This window comes from Macaca fascicularis, chromosome 12 (genome assembly GCF_037993035.2).
Source record: "Macaca fascicularis isolate 582-1 chromosome 12, T2T-MFA8v1.1".
Classification (NCBI taxonomy): domain Eukaryota; kingdom Metazoa; phylum Chordata; class Mammalia; order Primates; family Cercopithecidae; genus Macaca; species Macaca fascicularis.
Genome location: NC_088386.1, coordinates 90,107,704 through 90,125,729, shown reverse-complemented (window position 1 = coordinate 90,125,729; position 18,026 = coordinate 90,107,704). Strand labels below are relative to the sequence as shown.

Below are 18,026 nucleotides of genomic sequence, written 5' to 3'. Positions count from 1 at the left end.
TTCTTCATTCTCTACCAAAATGTGTGTTTGTCTTATTATAAAGCATGTGTTGCACATTGGGAGGCCAAGGCAGGTGGATTGTCTGAGCAAAGGAGCTCGAGACCAGCCTGGGCAACATGTCCAAAACCTTCTGGACAAAAAATACAAAACAAAAATTAGCAAAGCATGGTGGTGTGTGCCTGTGGTGCCAGCTACACTGGAGGCTGAAGTGGAAGGATCACTTGAGCCCGGGAGGCAGAAGTTGCAGTGATCCGATATTGTGCTGCTGCACTCTAGCCTGGGTGAAAATGAGACCATGTCTCAGATAAATAAATAAGTAAGTAAATAAATAAATAAATAAATAAATAAATAGTGTGTGTCAATGATTTTTAAATATTTTATTGAATATATAAATGTATCGTCACATATACTAATTTTTCTTTTTTATGCTTGTTTCTGTGCATTCTTCTATACTTTTATTGGACATTAATCAAGTGTGTTGATTTCGAAAATATCTTTTTTTTATTCAATATACAGTTATGTTTAATGATAGTTGAATTAATGTTTTCTCCAGACTTAATAGTTTATATAGTTTGACTGTGTCTCCACCCAAAGCTCATCTTGAATTGTAGTTCCCATAATTCCCATATGTATTGGAAGGGACCCAATTACCGGAGGTAATTGAATCATGGGGATGGTTTCCCCCATGCTATCCTCATGATAGTAAGTTCTCACAAGATCTGATGACTTCCACCTTTGCTCGGTCCTCATTCTTCTCTTTCCTGCTGCCATGTGATGAAGGGCATGTTTGCTTCAGCTTTCACTATGATTGTAAGTTTCCTGAGGTCTCCCAGCAATGCTAAACTGTGAGTCAATTCAACTTCTTTTTTTTTTTTTTTTAATAAATTACCCAGTGTCAGGTATGCCTTTATTAGCAGGGTGAGAACAGACTAATATATTAGTAATGTAAATATCACAGACAATTTGGAAGACTAAAGTGTGTCTTAGAAAGTCATATAGCAGACAAAGTAAGATTAAAGCTTTTCAATAACAAGGTTGATGAAGATAAAGATAAAAAGAATTTTTTTTCATTTGTAAAAGAAAATATGACTTAATAAAAGTCCAAATAATAATGGAAATATTTTAGCCAAATTCATGGTCACTTTATGATTTATATATAAAATCCATTGTAGCAATAAAATAATCTTTGCAGTCACACATCCATCTCATCTTCATAAGATTCAATAATGTCTAAGAACCTTCTCAGGAATTCTCTTTAAGGAATTCAGATGATTATATGTATTTAAAAACTTATACTGCACTAAGTTTAAAAATTGAAAAACGGAACTATAAATTGGGAAAATGAAAAAATACATTTTAGTATCTTTCTATATAGCTCAGAAGACAATAAAGTAAATGAAATTCTGAGAGGCTAAAAATCCTTAGAAAGCACGAGTTTATAGAGGTAAAAAGGGACTGAAATTCATTAGTTGCCACCTGATCATCAATAGTGACTTACAATTTCAGTTTTACCTAGACCAAGATAGAAAATTGTGTTAGAGATAGGTAGATGCCTATCAATTCTGTTTTTCTTCTTAGGACAAGCAAATAATACATATCTCAGCCTCCACTGCAATTAAGTTCGTAAAAGAAAAGTTAAAAGATGATGATAAAGACAAAAGGTTAATCTGCTAATTGGATTTTCAGAGGGAGACTATAAAAATTTGAGATAGAGACAGGATAAGAAAAGATATTTCCAGAACTTATATGAAATATGAATTACAAATTTTGCACAGCCAAATTAATCTTGACAGTGTAAGTTTTTAAAATATGTGCCTAGATACCTTTTAAAGCACCAGAAAGAATAAAACAGATTACATAAAAGAAACATCAAATAGATTTTTACCTTCTCAGTAGCTACCATGAAAGCTCTAAGACTGTGAAATAATACAATCAGAATGTCATAAGAATTATCTAAAACTCTGGAAATGTAGGCCTAATAAAATAGATTTCAAGTGTTACACAGAATTAAAATATTTTCAGAAACAAAAGACTGAGACTATTTAAAAATTATTTTTGCTAAAAATGTTATATTTTATACTTAAGGAAAGAGAAACATAAATAAGAAATTATAAGATGTGAGAAGAAATGATGAACACAGAAAATAATATAAATGTGCCTGAATCTAAAATAAATTATATAAGGCAATTAAAATAATGTAGATTTAGTAAATTAAGATAGTAGCATATAGCTTAACAAATTCAGCATACTCATTGAGATGAGAAAAGATAGCTGAATTTAGAGCATACTAAAGCACACTTGACCTTTGAACAACTCACGAGTTAGGGAAACCCAACTTCTACAATGTCGAAAATCCAGGTATAACTTTTGATTCCACAAAAACTTAACTAGTAATAACCTACTGTTGACCAGAACATTACTGATGACATAAACAGTCAATTAACAGACATTTTGTATGTCATATGAATTACATACTGTATTCTTACAATAAAGTAAGCTAGAGAAAATAAAATGTTGTTATTAAAATCATAAGGAAAAGAAGTAGATATTTACTATTTATTAATTTTTTTTTTTTTTTTTTTCGAGACGGAGTCTCGCTCTGTCGCCCAGGCTGGAGTGCAGTGGCGGGATCTCAGCTCATTGCAAGCTCCGCCTCCTGGGTTTACGCCATTCTCCTGCCTCAGCCTCCCGAGTAGCTGGGACTACAGGCGCCCGCCACCTCCCCGGCTAGTTTTTTGTATTTTTTTAGTAGAGACCGAGTTTCACCGTGTTAGCCAGGATGGTCTCGATCTCCTGACCTCGTGATCCGCCCATCTCGGCCTCCCAAAGTGCTGGGATTACAGGCTTGAGCCACCGCACCCGGCCACTATTTATTAATTAGAAATGGTTCATCATAAAGGTTTTCCTCCTTACCACCTGTGCATAATCTGAGAAGGAGGAGAAGGAAGAGAAGGGTTTGGTCTTACTTTCTCAAGGTGGCAGAGATAGAAGTAAATACATGTATAAGAGGACTAGTGAAGTTTAAACCCATGTTGTTCAGGGTCAACCGAAATTACAATATTTAAAACAGTTATAAAGATATTTGATTTTAAGAAATTTATTTTGGTATATAAGTTAAATCTGGAATGAAAAATGAAAAAATATTTTTCAATTATAGCACAGAAAAATAATCAAGTGAGAAAATAATGTGCTCAATCAGTAAGCCTAGAAAATCAAGACTAATAACACAAAATTAAATGTATAAACATATCCAAATATTTCAATAATCAGAGTGAATATTAAAATACGAATCTCTCCAGTGAAAGATACACATTTTCAAACTGAAAAAAATTCAGTTATAAGCTGCTTATACGATAATCCTCTAAAAAGACAAATATTCAATTTTATTATAAGTAATCCAGACATTTTACTGTAATACCAATATCAAAAAAGAGTACCATTATATAAAAACAACAGAGGAAATATTTTAAGCATACATTTATAGTACCATAAAAATATGTAGTACTTAAAAATAATTTTGTCAAAAAGTGTTGAAGAAATCCAAAACAAATAGCTAGACCCCCAAAATCCAGTATATATTAATGAGAAGATTCATATTATAAATGTCCCCCAATTAATCTCTACGTTCAGTCGATTACTATCACAATTTTATTAATTTTATTTTTTCATATAACATCTCATTCAAATTTTAAAATGCATATTGAAAATCAAACTTCCAAGAGTAACCAAAGTACTTCTGGTGAAAACATATAAACATTAAAAATTACAAAGGGGATTAAGGGCCTGGGCTGGGTGACTTTTTTTTTTTTTTTTAATTTATTTATTATTATTATACTTTAAGTTCTAGGGTACATGTGCATAACGTGCAAGTTTGTTACATATGTATACTTGTGCCATGTTGGTGTGCTGCACCCATCAACTCGTCAGCACCCATCAACTCATCATTTACATCAAGTATAGCTCCCAGTGCAATCCCTCCCCCCGCCCCCCTCCCCATGATAGGCCCCGGTGTGTGATGTTCCCCTTCCTGAGTCCAAGTGATCTCATTGTTCAGTTCCCACCTATGAGTGAGAACATGCGGTGTTTGGTTTTCTGTTCTTGTGATAGTTTGCTAAGAATGATGGTTTCCAGCTGCATCCATGTCCCTACAAAGGACACAAACTCATCCTTTTTGATGGCTGCATAGTATTCCATGGTGTATATGTGCCACATTTTCTTAATCCAATCTGTCACTGATGGACATTTGGGTTGATTCCAAGTCTTTGCTATTGTGAATAGTGCTGCAATAAACATACGTGTGCATGTGTCTTTATAGCAGCATGATTTATAATCCTTTGGGTATATCCCCAGGAATGGGATGGCTGGGTCATATGGTACATGTAGTTCTAGATCCTTGAGGAATCGCCATACTGTTTTCCATAATGGTTGAACTAGTTTACAATCCCACCAACAGTGTAAAAGTGTTCCTATTTCTCCACATCCTCTCCAGCACCTGTTGTTTCCTGACTTTTTAATGATCGCCATTCTAACTGGTGTGAGATGGTATCTCATTGTGGTTTTGATTTGCATTTCTCTGATGGCCAGTGATGATGAGCATTTTTTCATGTCTGTTGGCTGTATGAATATCTTCTTTTGAGAAATGTCTGTTCATATCCTTTGCCCACTTTTTGATGGGGTTGTTTGTTTTTTTCTTGTAAATTTGTTTGAGTTCTTTGTAGGTTCTGGATATTAGCCCTTTGTCAGATGAGTAGATTGCAAACATTTTCTCCCATTCTGTAGGTTGCCTGTTCACTCTGATGGTAGTTTCTTTTGCTGTGCAGAAGCTCTTTAGTTTAATGAGATCCCAGTTGTCAATTTTGGCTTTTGCTGCCATTGCTTTTGGTGTTTTAGACATGAAGTCTTTCCCCATGCCTATGTCCTGAATGGTACTACCTAGGTTTTCCTCTAGGATTTTTATGGTATTAGGTCTAACATTTAAGTCTCTAATCCATCTTGAATTAATTTTCGTATAAGGAGTAAGGAAAGGATCCAGTTTCAGCTTTCTACTTACGGCTAGCCAATTTTCCCAGCACCATTTATTAAATAGGGAATCCTTTCCCCATTTCTTGTTTCTTTCAGGTTTGTCAAAGATCAGATGGCTGTAGATGTGTGGTATTATTTCTGAGGACTCTGTTCTGTTCCATTGGTCTATAGCTCTGTTTTGGTACCAGTACCATGCTGTTTTGGTTACTGTAGCCTTGTAGTATAGTTTGAAGTCAGGTAGCGTGATGCCTCCCGCTTTGTTCTTTTGACTTAGGATTGTCTGGGAGATGCGGGCTCTTTTTTGGTTCCATATGAACTTTAAAGCAGTTTTTTCCAATTCTGTGAAGAAACTCATTGGTAGCTTGATGGGGATGGCACTGAATCTATAAATAACCTTGGGCAGTATGGCCATTTTCACGATATTGATTCTTCCTATCCATGAGCATGGTATGTACTTCCATTTGTTTGTGTCCTCTTTTATTTCACTGAGCAGTGGTTTGTAGTTCTCCTTGAAGAGGTCCTTTACATCCCTTGTAAGTTGGATTCCTAGGTATTTTATTCTCTTTGAAGCAATTGTGAATGGAAGTTCATTCCTGATTTGGCTCTGTGTTTGTCTGTTACTGGTGTATAAGAATGCTTGTGATTTTTGCACATTAATTTTGTATCCTGAGACTTTGCTGAAGTTGCTTATCAGCTTAAGGAGAATTTGGACTGAGACAATGGGGTTTTCTAAATATTCAATCATGTCATCTGCAAACAGGGACAATTTGACTTCTTCTTTCCATAACTGAATACCCTTTATTTCTTTCTCTTGCCTGATTGCCCTAGCCAGAACTTCCAACACTATGTTGAATAGGAGTGTTGAGAGAGGGCATCCCTGTCTTGTGCCAGTTTTCAAAGGGAATTTTTCCAGTTTTTGCCCATTCAGTATGACATTGGCTGTGGGTTTGTCATAAATAGCTCTTATTATTTTGAGGTACGTTCATCAATACCGAATTTATTGAGCGTTTTTAGCATGAAGGGCTGTTGAATTTTGTCAAAAGCCTTTTCTGCATCTATTGAGATAATCATGTGGTTCTTGTCTTTGGTTCTGTTTATATGCTGGATTATGTTTATTGATTTGCGAATGTTGAACCAGCCTTGCATCCCAGGGATGAAGCCCACTTGATCATGGTGGATAAGCTTTTTGATGTTCTGCTGGATCCGGTTTGCCAGTATTTTATTGAGGATTTTTGCATCGATGTTCATCAGGGATATTGGTCTAAAATTCTCTTTTTTTGTTGTGTCTCTGCCAGGCTTTGGTATCAGGATGATGTTGACCTCATAAAATGAATTAAGGAGGATTCCCTCTTTTTCTATTGATTGGAATAGTTTCAGAAGGAATGGTACCAGCTCCTCGTTGTACCTCTGGTAAATTCAGCTGTGAATGCATCTGGTCCTGGACTTTTTTTGGTTGGTAGGCTATTAATTGTTGCCTCAATTTCAGAGCCTGCTATTGGTCTATTCAGGGATTCAACTTCTTCCTGGTTTAGTCTTGGAAGAGTGTAAGTGTCCAGGAAATTATCCATTTCTTCTAGATTTTCCAGTTTATTTGCGTAGAGGTGTTTATAGTATTCTCTGATGGTAGTTTGTATTTCTGTGGGGTCAGTGGTGATATCCCCTTTATCATTTTTAATTGCGTCGATTTGATTCTTCTCTCTTTTCTTCTTTATTAGTCTTGCTAGTGGTCTGTCAATTTTGTTGATCTTTTCAAAAAACCAACTCCTGGATTCATTGATTTATTGGAGGGATTTTGTGTCTCTATCTCCTTCAGTTCTGCTCTGATCTTAGTTAGTTCTTGCCTTCTGCTAGCTTTCGAATGTGTTTGCTCTTGCTTCTCTAGTTCTTTTAATTGCAATGTTAGAGTGTCAATTTTGGATCTTTCCTGCTTTCTCTTGTGGGCATTTAGTGCTATAAATTTCCCTCTACACACTGCTTTAAATGTGTCCCAGAGATTCTGGTATGTAGTATCTTTGTTCTCATTGGTTTCAAAGAACATCTTTATTTCTGCCCTCATTTCGTTATGTACCCAGTAGTCATTCAGGAGCAGGTTGTTCAGTTTCCATGTAGTTGAGCGGTTTTGATTGAGTTTCTTAGTCCTGAGTTCTAGTTTGATTGCACTGTGGTCTGAGAGACAGTTTGTTATAATTTCTGTTCTTGTACATTTGCTGAGGAGTGCTTTACTTCCAATTATGTGGTCGATTTTGGAGTAAGTACGATGTGGTGCTGAGAAGAATGTATATTCTGTTGATTTGGGGTGGAGAGTTCTATAGATGTCTATTAGGTCTGCTTGGTGCAGAGATGAGTTCAATTCCTGGATATCCTTGTTAACTTTCTGTCTCGTTGATCTGTCTAATGGAGTGTTGAAGTCTCCCATTATTATTGTATGGGAGTCTAAGTCTCTTTGTAAGTCTCTAAGGACTTGCTTTATGAATCTGGGTGCTCCTGTATTGGATGCATATATATTTAGGATAGTTAGCTCTTCCTGTTGAATTGATCCCTTTACCATTCTGTAATGGCCTTCTTTGTCTCTTTTGATCTTTGATGGTTTAAAGTCTGTCTTATCAGAGACTAGTATTGCAACCCCTGCTTTTTTTTGTTCTCCATTTGCTTGGTAAATCTTCCTCCATCCCTTTATTTTGAGCCTATGTATGTCTCTGCGTGTGAGATGGGTCTCCTGCATACAGCAGACTGATGGGTCTTGACTCTTTATCTAGTTTGCCAGTCTTTGTCTTTTAATTGGAGCATTTAGTCCATTTGCATTTAAGGTTAAGATTGTTATGTGTGAACTTGATCCTGCCATTATGATATTAACTAGTTATTTTGCTCGTTAGTTGATGCAGTTTCTTCCTAGCCTCGATGGTCTTTACATTTTGGCATGTTTTTGCAATGGCTGGTACCGGTTGTTCCTTTCCATGTTGAGTGCTTCCTTCAGGGTCTCTTGTAAGGCAGGCCTAGTGGTGACAAAATCTCTAAGCATTTGCTTATCTGTAAAGGATTTTATTTCTCCTTCACTTATGAAACTTAGTTTGTCTGGATATGAAATTCTGGGTTTAAAATTCTTTTCTTTAAGAATGTTGAATATTGTCCCCCACTCTCTTCTGGCTTGGAGAGTTTCTGCAGAGAGATCTGCTGTTAGTCTGATGGGCTTCCCTTTGTGGGTAACCCGACCTTTCTCTCTGGCTGCCCTTAAGATTTTTTCCTTCATTTCAACTTTGGTGAATCTGACAATTATGTGTCTTGGAGTTGCTCTTCTTGAGGAGTATCTTTGTGGCGTTCTCTGTATTTCCTGGATTTGAATGTTGGCCTGCCCTACTAGGTTGGGGAAGTTCTCCTGGATGATATCCTGAAGAGTGTTTTCCAACTTGGTTCCATTTTCCCCCTCACTTTCAGGCACCCCAATCAGACGTAGATTTGGTCTTTTTACATAATCCCATACTTCTTGCAGGCTTTGTTCATTTCTTTTTCTTCTTTTTTCTTTTGGTTTCTCTTCTCGCTTCATTTCATTCATTTGATCCTCAATCGCTGATACTCTTTCTTCCAGTTGATCGAGTCGGTTACTGAAGCTTGTGCATTTGTCACGTATTTCTCGTGTCATGGTTTTCATCTCTTTCATTTCGTTTATGACCTTCTCTGCATTAATTACTCTAGCCATCAATTCTTCCGCTTTTTTTTCAAGATTTTTAGTTTCTTTGCACTGGGTACGTAATTCCTCCTCTAGCTCTGAGAAGTTTGATGGACTGAAGCCTTCTTCTCTCATCTCGTCAAAGTCATTCTCCGTCCAGCTTTGATCCGTTGCTGGCGATGAGCTGCGCTCCTTTGCCAGGGGAGATGCGCTCTTATTTTTTGAATTTCCAGCTTTTCTGCCCTGCTTTTTCCCCATCTTTGTGGTTTTATCTGCCTCTGGTCTTTGATGATGATGGTGATGTACTGATGGGGTTTTGGTGTAAGTGTCCTTCCTGTTTGATAGTTTTCCTTCTAACAGTCAGGACCCTCAGCTGTAGGTCTGTTGGAGATTGCTTGAGGTCCACTCCAGACCCTGTTTGCCTGGGTATCAGCAGCAAAGTCTCAGTTGAAAATGCAGAAATCACCGGTCTTCTGTGTCGCTCGCGCTGGGAGTTGGAGACTGGAGCTGTTCCTATTCGGCCATCTTGCTCTGCCCCTCAAGCACAGTAAAATTAATGCTCTTAAAGAGGGTATCAGGGTGGCCCACAGCTGTAGTCTCAGCTACTCAGGAGGCTTAGATAGGAGGATCTCTTGAGTCCAGAAGGTCAAGGCTGCAGTGAGCTATGATCATATCACTGCACACCAGCCTCTTTGTGGGTGTGTTCTGTTTCCTTTGTGGAGTTTCAAGAGTCATGGACAGATTCTTCTCAGGATGAAAGCTCTCTTTTCCTGCATTGCCTGGCCTGACCTCTTTGGCTGTACCCTGGGCTGGGTGACTTTAATATGGACTTTGCAAGATAGGGCATGGGGAGGCTCAGTTGGTTAAAATATAATGACTTTGAATGGTGGGCAAAGCAAGGTGAGGGTTTGAAGTGAGTCTTGATTAAGCTGTTAGTCTTTATAATTCAACTCTCTAGTTACTTGCCAGTCTTATCTTCTAAGAGCAGGTATTTGCTAGTGTAAGCAGCTAATTTATTTTTATTTGGCCCTGGTAGGGTTTAGCACAAAACAAGTCAGATGTATCATAACAGTATTTTTTAGCCTAAAGGCAGAAATGTATGTTTCTTTCTGTTGCTGTTTTTGAGATGGGGTCTCGCTCTGTCGCCCAGGCTGGAGTGCAGTGGCACCATCTTGGCTCACTGCAAGCTCCGCCTCCCGGGTTCACATCATTCTCCCACCTCAGCCTCCCGAGTAGCTGGAACTACAGGCCCTCGCCAGTACGCCTGGCCAAGTTTTTGTAATTTTAGTAGAGGCAGGGTTTCACCGTGTTAGCCAGGATGGTCTCAATCTCTTGACCTCATGATCCGGCCACCACACTTTTGAATATTGATTCACACAAGTACAGGAGATTATTTAAATGTTAATTCTCATTTGCTAATAAAATAACTGTATATATTAAATAAATGATATGATTGTTACATTGTAATATTAAAATACATAATCAAATGTATTATATAATGCATTCTATAATATAACATTATATTATAATACATAATATAAATAATTACATTATAATAGTTAATAATTGTAATATATAGTATAATATACATGTACACATATTTCTATATATGTATGTTTACATATATTATTTAAATTATAAAAATGTCCTCAAAAGCGATAGGAAATTTGTTCTAATTATCCAGTTGTTTTCTGAATCCAATTATTTTTGTAAAGTTGTTTCAAAATAATAGTTGCTCTAATGTTAATAAACATTTATTTTAGCAACATTAAGATTAGTCTTTTATTAGCAGAATATATCTATGCTTAGTATGTCCTTAGTACAAATGTCTGTCACTTGAATGACCTGTTTCAAATAGACATGTTTATTGATCGATGGCTGTCTTTGTGTTTTCATCACCAACGTTTACTGACTGATAGAATGGACTTTCAAATGAGCGTGCTTATCTCGCCAAATTTTTTTCTTAAACTATTTTTTCAGTTTTTTCCTAAAACCCAACACTAATATCACCAAGGTAATACTTTGACTGGAGAAAATACCAACTAATTTCTAGACATATACAGAACAAAATTAAAGTTTTATGTACTGTCGGAAAACGTTTTATTCTTTTTGTTATTCCTACTAATTACTAGTTAATTAGGTAAAACAAAATTTAAAGTGCAGTCTAATATTTTAGCCACAAGAAAATTATATTGAATAATTCAGCTATTTGTATAGTTTTCGCCAATTTATATGTTACCAACTGATAAAAATAACTGCTAAAGATTGCAACAGGGCCAACTTTTAGAAAATTCATTCTTATATTTCAAATGAATCGATATTATGAAGCATACCTTGTGAGAAGCCCAGAAGTATCATTTTATACTTATTTCTAGAAATGTTAAGTAGTAGTTTTTTGTTTTTTGTTTTTTGTGGTTTGTTTTTTCAGAGAAGGCAGGAGCAATTGAGGAAAGAAGCTGTCATCACTGACTGCAAACTGGTGGAACAGACTATAAGAGTACTTCCAAGTCTCTTGACAGTATAGGATAGCTTTTCAGGGAGATGTTATTTTCATGAACAGTGGTGGTCATCAGATTTGCAGAGAGAGGAATAGTCAGACTGTGCCATAGGGTTGATTCCTGGACAATCTACTAAACTTCTTAAAATCAAAGATAAATTTATTTTACCCAACATTAAGCACCTATATACAAATGAAAGCGGGATAAAATAAAAGAGAGAAAAAAAACCCCACAAAACCATTTACTGAGGCCTATGTGTGGAAGGGGAGGATGAATTTCATCTCCTTGCTTTGACTAGTTTTTATAAAAAGAATATTCCCTATGATGTTGGCAATGGTTGGCTATATGATAGGTCTCACAATTCTTAAGTTTCTGTTTTTCACTAATTATCTTCTTTTACTATCACCCCAGCTCACTTCTTTGTTACTAATTCCTACAATGCAAGCAGTAGAGTAAAAATGGAGGAGGGTCAGAATTGCTGTGAGAGTTTATCTCTTATCTGCATGTGTCACTATGAATTTGCCGTAATATATCCATGAGGAGGTGACACAGAAAAGCTGCCATTATTTTTTTCCTCCTTTCCCCTCCCATTTTCTTTCCCTCCCTCCCTCCTTCCCTTCTCTTCTCTTCTCTTCTTCTCTCCTTCCTTCCTTTTCTATCTTTTCTCTTCTTTCTTTCTTTTCTTTTCTTTCTTTCTTTTTCTTTCCTTTCCTTTCTTTCTTTCTTTCTCTTTCCTTCCTTCCTTCCTTCCTTCCTTCCTTCCTTCCTTCCTTCCTTCCTTCCTTCTTCCTTCCCTCCCTCCCTCCCTCCCTCCTTTCTTCCTTCCTTCCTTCCTTCCTTCCTTCCTTCCTTCCTTCCTTCCTTCCTTCCTTCCTTCCTCCCTTCCTTCCTTCCTTCCTTCCTTCCTTCTTTCTTCTTTTCATTCTTCTTTCTTTTTGTCTTACCTTTTTTCTTCCACTGTTATGAAGTACCTTGTGTGTATCAGATCCCATGTTTGGCATTAGTAATAAAGTACTGAAACAAAGAGATCTGGTACCAGCCATCACCAGGCTTATACTTTAGTGCAAAAACTACGACACAGTTGTTCCAGAGCACTATAATTACAAATGTGTAACTAACATAAAAGATAATTGCATACAACGGGTTCAGGCTATGGTTAATTAACATAGCAAAAAACAGCTCATGGAAGTTAGAGAGTGAAGAGTGGTCCCAAGGAGGCTACAGGGTCAGAGTTCTCATCTCTGAGTAATCATAGTGATTGTCTGGATAGGCTCCATACCTAGACATCTTATTTAAATGTTCTGGGGTGACGCCTTGATATCAAGAGTTTTTAAAGCACCCTGGTGATTCTTCTGTTCAAACACTGAAAGCCACTAGTGTAGATTTCAGTATGGTTCAGAAGATGCAGGATTTTGGAGGTTTTCCTAGAAATTTAAAATTTAACCTCAGGAAAGGAAAAGACAGAATAAGAAAACAGTAGTCTAGAGTAGCATGATGGCCGAGGACAAAAAGAGAAGTAGTGGTAGTATACAGAAGTAGAAGTAAAGCATAGGTAACGAGTAAGTGGAAGCCAGAGAAAAAACTTGGGGAAAGGCACATTACCCTTACATAGTAATTATTAAGGATTTTGAATTAAAAATAATGTAAAAGCTTATTACATTACCAATTTTGTCCTGACTTAGAATTTTTTTCACTTGGCTTATCTAAATTGACTATTTCTAAAACAGCACATCCAAATAATTTATTGGAAAATTAAAGGGGTACTTCTAGGAAGGCTTTTTGTGATCTACTCTCAAAACCAATTTAAGAAAGAATGATTATTCATGGCTTCCCATGGGCACTAAAAATATACAAATAAAAAGAAGAAAAAATGATGGAAATTTGTTACCTAAGACAGTTAATAAATATTAAATGGGCTGTACATTCAAATCAAACAAAAATGTCAATAATTGTTTTAATAGACTCAATAAAAATTATTATTATTTAATATCATATTCACTCAGCATGTTCAAAATATGTTCAAGCATTCATCAAATAACATTTAAATTAAATTAATAAAAATTCAAATTATTTTTATTTCCAGGTTATATTATTCTGTTGATTTTACCACTATCAGATATATATTCACGTGTTTATTAAGTCATCAAATATGTATTGAGGACTTTCTGTATATCAGATACTACCCTAGCAATTAAACAAACAAAAATAAAAAATAAAAAAAACTTGCACCCATGGAACTTATACTCTTGTCAGAAATGAATGACAATATACAAAAACAACAAGTAAAATTTATATTTTGTTGGATGGTGACATATGTAACCAAAGAAAAGAAACTAGGAGAAGAAGTTAGGGAGTTGCCCAAGTCGAATGAGTGCAGTTTGAAGTAAGATGAGCAGGAATGGCCTCCTTCAGAAGGTCAAATTAGATAGCAGGGGCTGTTGTAACAGACTTTTAATGAGAATGGGATCTCTACTGTTAGCTGGAACAAGAGAATTTTTAGCTTTGGATATGGGTTGAAGAGAAATAAGATGACTTTTTTCTCCTCCAGCAACTAAAAGAATATTTTTTTATTACTAGAAAGACACTGGAGAAAAGCAAATGTCTGAGAAGAAAAGTCAGATATTTCATCTGAAAGATGCAAAATTTGAGATATTTTAGTGGCTATGTCAAGTAGAAAGGCGGATATGGAAGTCTCAGTTTCAGAAGGAGGCCTAGATATGGGAGAAACTGAAAGAAAATCGAGGTTTTATATATTATATGCGTCTGAGAGACTATGTGTATGTGTAAATTTGAATTCTAGATAAACAATGGATAATTTTTTATAGTATGTTTCATGCAATATTTGAGACAACATGGACATGTAATAAAAATTAATTGTTTTTCTGAAATTCAAATTTAACTAGGTATCCTGTATTTTATCTATCAACTCTACATTACATTCAGTATAAAACTATACTGTCTAATAGAAAAGCAAAAAGGCTCTAGGATGAGCTTGGGCACCCCAATGTTTGATTTGAGGAGATTAGAAGTAAATGCCAAAGAATGATGAGAGACAGCAACCAATCAGATATGAGAGAAATACAAACAAATGAAAGGGCAGAAAATCTGGAGCAACAGCCTTAAATAAGTGAGAGGGATAAAAAGTCTAGTATTAAAGGAGTGGAACTGGCTTTATCCATGAGCGTGGACAGCTTATGCACAGAAACAATGCAGAATACATGACACAGATGCAGGTAGTTAAGATGTGTGTGTGTGTGTGTGTGTGTGTGTGTGTGCAAGCACACGTGGGATAGGGTGAAGCTAGATTTTTTCTTCTGATTACTTTCATTTAATCAGTGAAATATACAGTAAGGCCATCAATGAGTTAAGGGATGTTGGAGGTTTGAAATTTAAAGAAGTCACAGAAACAAGTATAATATGTCTGAATTTGCATTTTTAAAGCAAAATTGTCCTTTTCATTTAACCACATTTTATAAACACCTTATTTTGATGATATTTTTTAGTAAGAGTTAAACATATGTATGTATATTATATAGGAAAAATGTTTAATTTACCTAATTTTTTACTTACTGAAAACATATAATGTAAGTTTTTAAAATAACAAGCACCAAATATTTAGATCTTCTTCATTTCTTTACTCAGCCTTTCAGAACAATGTAAATTTTCTTTTCTGCGATGTGCTTTTAACCTTAAGTGTGCTCAGTAATGTGTGTATATATACACACACATATATATGTATCATATATATGATATACATATATCTTATATATGACATATATGATATATATGATATTATATTTATGACAGATTTAAAAGCACTACTGATTTAAAACTAGGTCACGGTCATCAACAGGGACACCATACACTATGTCTTCCATACCAGGACATTTTGGAATATAAAGGGACAATTTCATCAAGTGTGTCACAATAACACGGCTTCTAAACGTTTCAAGATATGACACAGATTGCATATCAAACTTCACTGCTTAACATTTTCACTTTCTACTGTGGTCATGCTATACCATCCTCATCCTCTTTTTCATCTGGTACATTCTCATTGGTCGGGTATCAAATTATATGACACCATCGCTGGAAAGTTCTACTTGGTTCATGACCAAAAAATTTGGGTCGTGTGTTTCTTTTATATCTTCATATAGGTTCCTGTGATTTCCCCTTTAAAACTGATCACTTTTTTTTTAATGTAGTCTGCTGTTTACTTGTCCATGTAAGAATTTACAGAGTTGTATGCTTGAGAATACTAGTAGGTCTGTTCCTCAGATTCAAGGAAAGGGATAGTCAAAACTGACATTATACTCGACTTTTCTTAAGGCTTTGTGAACAGCCTCCCTCTTGCCTCTGGATGGGGTTTTTGGAAAGGAATAGGGAATGATGAGAGCAGGAGAAAAGGAAAAAATAAGAACAGCATGGTATGGAAGGACTCGTGTAAAAATAAGAGGAAAATGTTTTACTAGCTGCAGTGAGTGTGGAATTTGAAAGACATGGTAAAACTAAATGGAAACATTGATGTAATTTTGCTCTGTAATGATCATTCCTTTCTGCAAATGCATATTCCATGTTTTTAACAAACTGACAGCACAAATCTAGATTATTTGTCATGTCTTTCGAAGTCCAACTGATACACACACACACACACACAGAAGGAGAGACACACATAATCCCCTAATAAGACATCATTACATCATCCTCAGATAGGACCTTAATGTTATTTTAGCTTTGTTCTAATGTCTAAGGTTTTGGCATTATGGCCAAAAAAGTTTAAATTTGGGGACCCAAGATAAAGTAGCTGCTTTCAGAATAACACCATCGTCCCGTAGTCTGCCATAGTCTGTGTTTGTTTGTTTGTTTGTTTGGCAGATTCTTGCTTTGTTGCCCAGGCTGGAGAGCGGTGACACAATCATAGCTTACTGGAGCCTCAAACTCTTGGACTCAAGTGATCCTCCCACCTCTGAATCCCAAGTAGCTGTGACCATAGGTGCATGCTACCATGTCCAGTGAATTTTTAAAGTTATTTTGTAGAGACAGGGACTTGCTGCGTTGCCCAGGCTGGTCTCCAATTCCCGGCCTCAAGGGATCCTCACCTTCCCAAAGTGCTGAGATTATAGGTGTAAGCCACCATGCCTAACTGCCATACTCTGTGTTTTAAGGCAAAAGCACACATATACCAGGACTATTCACCTTGTGGAATTATGATATCACATCTGCAAAGCTGAGTTTTCAGTAATGTTATGATAATAAGCTAGTACTGCATGAGTATCCCTGTGGAAGAGGAAATTAACATAACAATGTCTAATTTGATTCCAAGTTTTGAGAAGTTCTGAGGTATCTAGTGAATGCATGCATTCTATTGGCAAACAATGAAATAATTTTGTTTTAATGTTTGCATACTTTTATCAAAGGATACCAGGTTTTTAGAAGACAAATCTTGATTAGGTTGTTTGGACCTAGCTTGTTAATACAATGTATTACTCTATATATATATGTATGTATATATTTGTCTTAGGAGCACTGGGAAAAATCTTAGACACTAAAGGAAATATGAAATTACAAAGCTTGGAAACTGAAATCACCTACGATGAAAGCCCCAAGAATTTAGTCTGATTTTGCTTTCTTGAACCTTGGCTTCCTTATTACCGTTTCCTTTTCTCTACTTTATCCTATTTTATCATATTTAAGCCTATTTATGTTTTATTTTGTTTAGCAAGGTCCTGGACATTTGACAAGACTGGACCTCCACTTTTGAGGAAACTTTGACATGTCTCATATACTTTAGAATCCAAATCTGTTTCAATGTGACCTCACTGAAACTCTAGATGATGATGTAATAAAATATACCAGATAGATTAAAATCCACTCAATGAAAACAAACAATTTTGCTTTGTACTCTGTGTCTGGACATACTCAGTTTCATTTTCAGGGGTACTTCTGCTTCAAGATTAAAGAAAATTCCAGTACTTGATATAAAGAAAAAGGAGTAACAGAGAAAGATATTTCCATCTAGAATATTTATTTAGAAGAGGCTTAAATAACAAATTTAATTTAAAATCAGCTGTAATTAACAAATTATAGCTGATTCTTTCTGAGCAGCACTTATTTGAAAAGCATGCACATTTTATCACTATTTTAATTTTAATGAGTCCACTGAAGTACAATCTCACTCTTCGTTTCTCTATTTTATGATCTAGGTCACTCTTCACAGTATGCAACACAATTTTCTAAATTAATTTACATTGCCAAGAATTTGAAGACATTAGTTTATAGGAAGCAAAATGTATCAGATGATTTTTTTTATTGGAGTATATTGTCTTCTGATATTGTTACTCTTACTTGATACTCTGTGTCACAGACTTTCAATCTGTATATTTTATTGAGGGTAGTTCCTGCTGTAATTGCCTAACTTTCCGGTAAACCATGATTTCACATGCAAAAATTAAATTTAATATGAATTTATTTATAATTATTGAACCATAAATAACATTACCACTACTTCTCGGAAACAGGCCTGAATTAAAAAGGTCTTGTAAAGCATTTTTTCTCCATAACATTAACCTGTTTTAAAGCAATATGCTGACAATGTTGCCAGAATAATGAAAGCATCTCCATTTGTGTTCAAGCCATAAAAATTCCTAAGTAAATAGGGTCGGGGCGGAGCAAGATGGCCGAATAGGAACAGCTCCAGTCTCCAACTCCCAGCGCGAGCGACACAGAAGACCGGTGATTTCTGCATTTTCAACTGAGGTACTGGGTTCATCTCACTGGGGAGTGCCCGACGATCGGTGCTGGTCAGCTGCTGCAGCCCGACCAGCGAGAGCTGAAGCAGGGTG

The 18,026-nt window shown here is 35.9% G+C and overlaps 1 long non-coding RNA gene across 1 annotated transcript in view; it reads right to left on the bottom strand.

The window, feature by feature from the left end:
* The window catches only part of LOC135966585 (uncharacterized), a 275,133-nt gene that overhangs the window by 133,855 nt on the left and 123,252 nt on the right, over positions 1-18,026 (bottom strand). The window lies entirely within an intron of this gene.